The following is a 7,818-nucleotide window of genomic DNA, read 5'->3' as shown; positions in this document are numbered from 1 at the left end:
GCAGTCTTCCTCTGCGAAACAGCCTAGGAAAAAGATATTTAGTATTTTGGCCTTTGGTCTTTCATCCTCTGTTTCAGTACCATTTTGGTCACAGAGTGTCTGGACAGTTTGTTTTGCTCCTACTACCACTTTCACGTAAGACCAAAATTTCTTAGGATTTTCTGCAAGTCAGTACTTAGAACTTTACTTTCGAATTCATTGAACGCCTCTCGCGTAGCTCTCCACACATTACATTTCGCTTCGCTTAATTTTTGTTTGTCTGCAAGGCTTTGGCTATGTTTATGTTTGCCGTGAAGTTCCCTTTGGTTCCACACCAGTTTTATAACTCGGTTGTTGTACCACGGTGTCTCTTTTCCATCTCTTACGATCTTGCTTGGCACATACTCATCTAATCCATACTGTACAATGGTTTTGAACTTTGTCCACAGATCCTCAACACTATCTGTACTTGAGACAAAACTTTTGTGTTGAGCCGTCAAGTACTCTAAAATCTGCTTTTTGTCACGTCTGCTAAAAAGAAAAATCTTCCTATATTTTTTAAAATTTCTATTTACAGCTGTAATCATCGATGCAGTAACTGCTTTATGATCGCTAATTCCCTGTTCTGCGTTAACTGTTTCAAACAGTTCGGATCTGCTTGTCACCAGAACGTCTAATGTGTTATCGCCACGATTCGGTTCTCTGTTTAACTGCTCAAGGTAGTTTTCAGATAATGCACTTAAAAAAATTTCACTGGATTCTTTGTTCCTGCCACCCGTTATAAACGTTTGAGTCTCCCAGTCTATATCTGGCAAATTAAAATCTCCACCCAGAACTATAACATGGTCGGGAAATCTACTCGAAATACTTTCCAAATTTTGCTTCAGGTGCTCTGCCACAACAGCTGCTGAGCCAGGGGCCTATAGAGACATCCAATTACCATGTTTGACCCTGCTTTAACCGTGACCTTCACCCAAATTATTTCACATTTCGGATCTCCGTCAATTTCCTTCGATACTACTGCACTTTTTAGTGCTATAAACATGCCTCCCCCTTCACTGTCCAGCCTGTCTCTGCGGTATACATTCCAATCTGAGATTAGAATTTCGTTACTGTTTACATCTGGTTTCAGCCAACTTTATGTCCTTAGTACTATGTGGGCATTGTGACAGTTTATTAATGAGAGCAGTTCTGGGACCTTTCTATAGACGCTCCTGCAGTTTACTATTACCACATTAATATTGTTATTTCCCGTTGCATTTTGCCTACTACTACCTTGTCGCGTCCCAGGAGGCGTCTTGTCGGGCCTGGGGAGGGAATTCTATAACCTAAAAAACCCACATGTGCACTCCACACATACTCCACTACCCTTGTAGCTGTTTCCTGCGTTTAGTGCTCGTCTGACCTATTCAGGGGGACCCTACATTTCTCCACCCGATAGCGGAGGTCGATAAATTTGCACCTCAGATCTCTGCAGAATCGTCTGAGCCTCTGATTTAAGCCTTCCACTCGGCTCCAAACCAGAGGACCGCGATCGGTTCTGGGAACAATACTACAAATAGTTAGCTCAGATTCCACCCCGCGAGCAAGGCTTTCCGCCTTCACCAAGTCCTTCAACCGCCTGTATGAACTGAGGATGACCTCTGAACACAAATGGCAGGAGTCATTGGTGCCGACATGAGCAACAATTTGCAGTCGGGTGCACCCGGTGCTCTCTATCGCCGCCGGCAGGGCCTCCTCCACATCTCGGATGAGACCCCCCAGCAAGCAGACAGAGTGAACACTGGCCTTCTTCCCCGACCTTTCCGCTATTTCCCTAAGGGGCTCCATCACCCGCCTAACATTGGCGCTCCCAATCACTAATAAACCCCTCCCCCCGTGTGCCTGCGCGGGCCTTGCTGAAGGAGTGGCCACATGTCCACTCACAGGCAGAGCGGGCGATGCCACACGGCCAGCCTCCACATTGACCCTCCGCTTCGTGCGCCGCGAACGCCGCTGAACCCGCCACTCACCTTGGGGTGAGGGTGACCCAACCTCGCCCGGCACCCGCGAAGATGTCTCACAGCAGGGACAGTGGGTGAAGCATGTAGCACCTGGGGTGTACCATGCGACGCACCAGACTTCCCACTGCCGCTACACTCCGAGGCAGCAGCCTGAAGACGGCTGACCGCGGCCATCAGCACATTCAGCTGTTCGCGAACAGTGTCCAGCGCCTCCTGTGTCCTTACACAGCAGTCACACGTCCTATCCATCCTAAGAAATCAACAATTTACTGTAGAGAGTTAATCAACTTTTAACTAGACTGCTAATTCACTAAAGGCGGCTGATAGCTGACTAAACTGTGGTTACTAGACACTTCTTGTTGGAAACAATGAAAATAAGCACTACCTGTCTTTGGACTGTTATCAAAATAAACACTAGCAGTACTGGCACTACAGCTGACTAAAGGGACTCTCTGACTGTATTCAAAATAAACACGAAATCGGTGGAACACTATTACTAGTACTCGAAAATTAAAGCTTCCTAAAAGTAAAAACATGCGGAAAAAGAAGTGACAAGTAAGAAAAATACAATTAATACTTAAATTAACGTAGCTTGCTGCACAACAGATGTGAAGCAGACGGCAGTTACGACGACCTTCGCAATTTGTCATTAATAAGCCATCCCAACACAAAAATAACAGCGAAGTGCATAGCTACAACACTAGAAGACAGGATGATATTCACTGTTCTGGGTTAAATCTCACTTTGGCACAGAAAGGGGTGAATTATGCTGCCACAAAAATCTTTGGTCATTTGCCAGATAGTATTAAAAGTCTGACAGATAGCCGACCAACATTTAAAAGCAAATTAAAAGAATTTATGAATGAAAACTCCTTCTACTCAATAGATGAATTCTTAGATATGAAGTAGTAAGTGTAAAAAAATTATTAATTAATTATTTTGTGTAAAGAAATCTTATGTTAAGGTGACACGTTCCACATCATTACGAAATATCGTATTCATAGTCTATGGAACAAGGATTAATAGATGTAATGTATGTATGTATGCTTCACATGGTGCCAATTGTTTCCGACAAAACATATTCGCCAGTTAAATACTCATATGGAAATAATGTTTCCTTATTAGGAGTGTTGTCCGTCCCCGGTAGCTGAGTGGTCGGCGTGACAGACTGTCAATCCTAAGGGCCCGGGTTCGATTTCCGGCTGGGTCGGAGATTTTCTCCGCTCAGGGACTGGGTGTTGTGTTGTCCTAATCATCATCATTTCATCCCCATCGACGCGCAGGTCGCCGAAGTGGCGTTAACTCGAAAGACCTGCACCAGGCGAACGGTCTACCCGACGGGAGGCCCTAGCCACACGACATTTCATTTCATTTCATTAGGAGTGTTTCAATGCCAGTACAAGCCTAGATTACGATGTAAGTCAGGGTCACCCCCGCACTCTCTAGGACAATTTCGTGTGGCAAATTCAAGGTGGTTTTGTAATCTGACACCTATCAAGTGTCAAGATAACCCTTCCCCCATTTCCGCCGTTCACGCCTCTTGGTTAATTGTATGACATAAGAATGGCGGGAAAATGAACGTCACCCATCCAGTGTGGGCACATGAGGACAAAAATCAAGGTCACTCTCTCATTAATCTAGGCAAATAGGATGACTTAAAAATGGCGGGAAAGTCAATCCGCCTTCCCCACGCCTTCACTCTCTAGGCCTTTTACGAGTATAGTCATTCGAGTGCTGTACATTGCAATGAAAGTATTATCATGATAAAGTGTCATCAGAGATGAGCCATTTTCCAGCAGCGAAACAGACCTCTGATGTGGCACTAGCGCTACTCTTCGCCATTACTTATAACATGTCTGCCAGTGGATCAAAACGTGTGAATATAGGCTTTGCACCTGACATAGACTTCGAAGCTATCATAGAAGTTAAGAACGTTCAGTGTGGCTGTGCTAAGATGCATTATACATGGTATGAGTGGGACTATCTTTGTGACATGATGGCGTACTCTGAGAGTTAAATGATGACAAGTACGACCCATGTCATCCTCCTATGGACGTCCATATGTTTGGCAGTAAGGTGTCCTTTATCGATATAAATGGAGATGTAATGGTGGAATTAACATCTGAAGACTCGTGCATCTATTTATATCATTCATATATCATATGTGACCTAGACAGTGCGTTACTGTTTACAACAACCTGGCTGAGTCACTAGCTATGTGCATGAGCGTAATGTTCATTGAGTGACGTAGTACGGTATACAAATTCATGTGTTCATGCAGTACCAAAGTACGTTACTATTCTCCCCATAACTATAAAATCTATAAGTTTGAATATTTGAGGCACAGGTAAGACAACTATTTGTGAAATATTGCAAAACAGAATAACTATAATTTTAACTCCTGTGATTCGCAATGTATATAAGTATATACACTCCTGGAAATTGAAATAAGAACACCTTGAATTCATTGTCCCAGGAAGGGGAAACTTTATTGACACATTCCTGGGGTCAGATACATCACATGATCACACTGACACAACCACAGGCACATAGACACAGGCAACAGAGCATGCACAATGTCGGCACTAGTACAGTGTATATCCACCTTTCGCAGCAATGCAGGCTGCTATTCTTCCATGGAGACGATCGTAGAGATGCTGGATGTAGTCCTGTGGAACGGCTTGCCATGCCATTTCCACCTGGCGCCTCAGTTGGACCAGCGTTCGGTCTGGACGTGCAGACCGCGTGAGACGACGCTTCATCCAGTCCCAAACATGCTCAATGGGGGACAGATCCGGAGATCTTGCTGGCCAGGGTAGTTGACTTACACCTTCTAGAGCACGTTGGGTGGCACGGGATACATGCGGACGTGCATTGTCCTGTTGGAACAGCAAGTTCCCTTGCTGGTCTAGGAATGGTAGAACGATGGGTTCGATGACGGTTTGGATGTACCGTGCACTATTCAGTGTCCCCTCGACGATCACCAGTGGTGTACGGCCAGTGTAGGAGATCGCTCCCCACACCATGATGCCGGGTGTTGGCCCTGTGTGCCTCGGTCGTATGCAGTCCTGATTGTGGCGCTCAACTGCACGGCGCCAAACACGCATACGACCATCATTGGCACCAAGGCAGAAGCGACTCTCATTGCTGAAGACGACACGTCTCCATTCGTCCCTCCATCCACGCCTGTCGCGACACCACTGGAGGCGGGCTGCACGATGTTGGGGCGTGAGCGGAAGACGGCCTAACGGTGTGCGGGACCGTAGCCCAGCTTCATGGAGACGGTTGCGAATGGTCCTCGCCGATACCCCAAGAGCAACAGTGTCCCTAATTTGCTGGGAAGTGGCGGTGCGGTCCCCTACGGCACTGCGTAGGATCCTACGGTCTTGGCGTGCATCCGTGCGTCGCTGCGGTCCGGTCCCAGGTCGACGGGCACGTGCACCTTCCGCCGACCACTGGCGACAACATCGATGTACTGTGGAGACCTCACGCCCAACGTGTTGAGCAATTCGGCGGTACGTCCACCCGGCCTCCCGCATGCCCACTATACCCCCTCCCTCAAAGTCCGTCAACTGCACATACGGTTCACGTCCACGCTGTCGCGGCATGCTACCAGTGTTGAAGACTGCGAGGGAGCTCCGTATGCCACGGCAAACTGGCTGACACTGACGGCGGCGGTGCACAAATGCTGCGCAGCTAGCGCCATTCGACGGCCAACACCGCGGTTCCTGGTGTGTCCGCTGTGCCGTGCGTGTGATCATTGCTTGTACAGCCCTCTCGCAGTGTCCGGAGCAAGTATGGTGGGTCTGACACACCGGTGTCAATGTGTTCTTTTTTCCATTTCCAGGAGTGTATTTTGTATGAGTCAAAACAAAATTAACCGCATTCATAGTGCACCGACAGTTAAACCTTGCAAAAGTGGTCTACAGATCATGAAACATGTAATGACACTTCCTCAATTACACTGCTCTGCTGTTGTCGAGGAAGGCTTGAATTTTTGGGTTAGAAACCGACCTCCAACCTGGCTATATCTCCACATACCATATCGATGTCGTAGTAAACGCAATTCATATCCTGCATCATACAAAATCATCACTTCTGCATCTTGCATATAGCTAGCGACTACCAGACATTCGTACATATACTGCCACAAAATAATAACACAGAGCATTTCGGAATTTATGAAAGAAATTGGCAAGGTGCACTGAATTTTGAGATGGAACCGCCGACACAGTGACCGATATGCGACTCGCCTCATAATGACTTTAACTACAAGCTGTTCATTACTATACGTAAATTCAAAACATTTAAGAATTCTAGCAACGACATTCATCCACAAGCATGGCTTATCAATTCTCTCATTGTTTTCCTCCGAACTGGTCATTAGAGCACAGACTAGAATATACGTGTGTGGCTACTTAGAGAATGAACCAGCTGTAAGAATGCAATTGGTCATTCACGATTGTCACAGTGAAGGAGAATTTCATCATGCCTTCCTCTCAGCATATTGGTCTCAAGCTACTCAAGATCGCGTAAATCATAGCATCTTAATGATGAAACATTTCGAACAATCTGAATTTTCCAGTCTTGTCAAATATTTTGAAGACACGTTGCACAAGAATCAGTACCTGTCAAACCCATACAGCCCCTCAGATCTCATCTGCATTTGCTTAATCAAATTGCCGGAAAATTTAAGACGTATTAGTTTGGCAGGACGTTGCAAAGACGATATCGAAGCTTTTCAGGGGCTCTTAAAAGAATTGGAGATTGACACTGACAATAGCAGGACGCGAAACCAGGAAAAAAAACAATTAAAGGGCAAATCCTACACAATTCCGTGACGACAGAAATAATAACTGGACAAGTCAAGTCTATTCTTACAATGCAAATTGTGACCAATACAGACACCACACATGTGACAACCGTTGGCAGAGTAATAATAATTACCTCTCCACGGTAATGATTATGACATAGACAGTCATTGACACAGACAATATGGGAACCAGAACTATTATTATCAAGGGAGACAGAATAACTTCAGACGCAACAGCCACCGCGCAGTTATGATTCCGGGAGAAATTCTCCACCATATGACCGACAAGAATAAAATTACAGAAATTACCGACATAACGACAGACGATATAACCTTAACAACAGATCAGAATTTAATCAGAACTGGCGGGATTCAAACAGGGCAGGGCCCTCTCGACATGTCGAAATTGTATAAGTTGGGTCTCCTAACCCCAATAACGATGTGTGACAACAAAGAGACAGTAGACAATGACTCACACCGCAGACAGCCACGTGCGCCGGCTGGCTAAGAGAAAAATAACATAGACGCTAACCTTGAGAAAAATTTTAGCATTCGTTACCAATGTATACCACATGATAATTGCGTTGAAGTTGAAATTCTGTGTACTAGGAAGAGTAAAGGTTTACACCACATTTCACATGTAAAACCATTTATTGGGAGATAATCTGCTTTTAAACTTAGTCTTTGCCATAAAATTTTTCACTTCACGTTACTAGTACACTTTGTCACACTTAGAAACTGTTAACATGCAAAAATGTTTTGAAGTTAACTATCCAGTCAAGGACCTACGGAACTTATTTAAACAGTAATTACGAATGTATTTTTATAGTGAATAGACAACACAGTGTTATTGTGTGTACATCTTGCTTGTTGGTTGCACAATTACGTAACGACTATAAGGCTTACATACTTAGAACATATACTGCTAATGAGACTTTAATGCATAATTTTTGTTTACTCAAAAAGACCTACTTTATTTAAAGTACTTTCTGAGAGATTACAGATGACTTAGTATTTGGTTTG

Source organism: Schistocerca americana, chromosome X (genome assembly GCF_021461395.2).
Source record: "Schistocerca americana isolate TAMUIC-IGC-003095 chromosome X, iqSchAmer2.1, whole genome shotgun sequence".
Taxonomy (NCBI): Eukaryota; Metazoa; Arthropoda; class Insecta; order Orthoptera; family Acrididae; genus Schistocerca; species Schistocerca americana.
Note: the sequence above shows the minus strand (reverse complement) of the source record.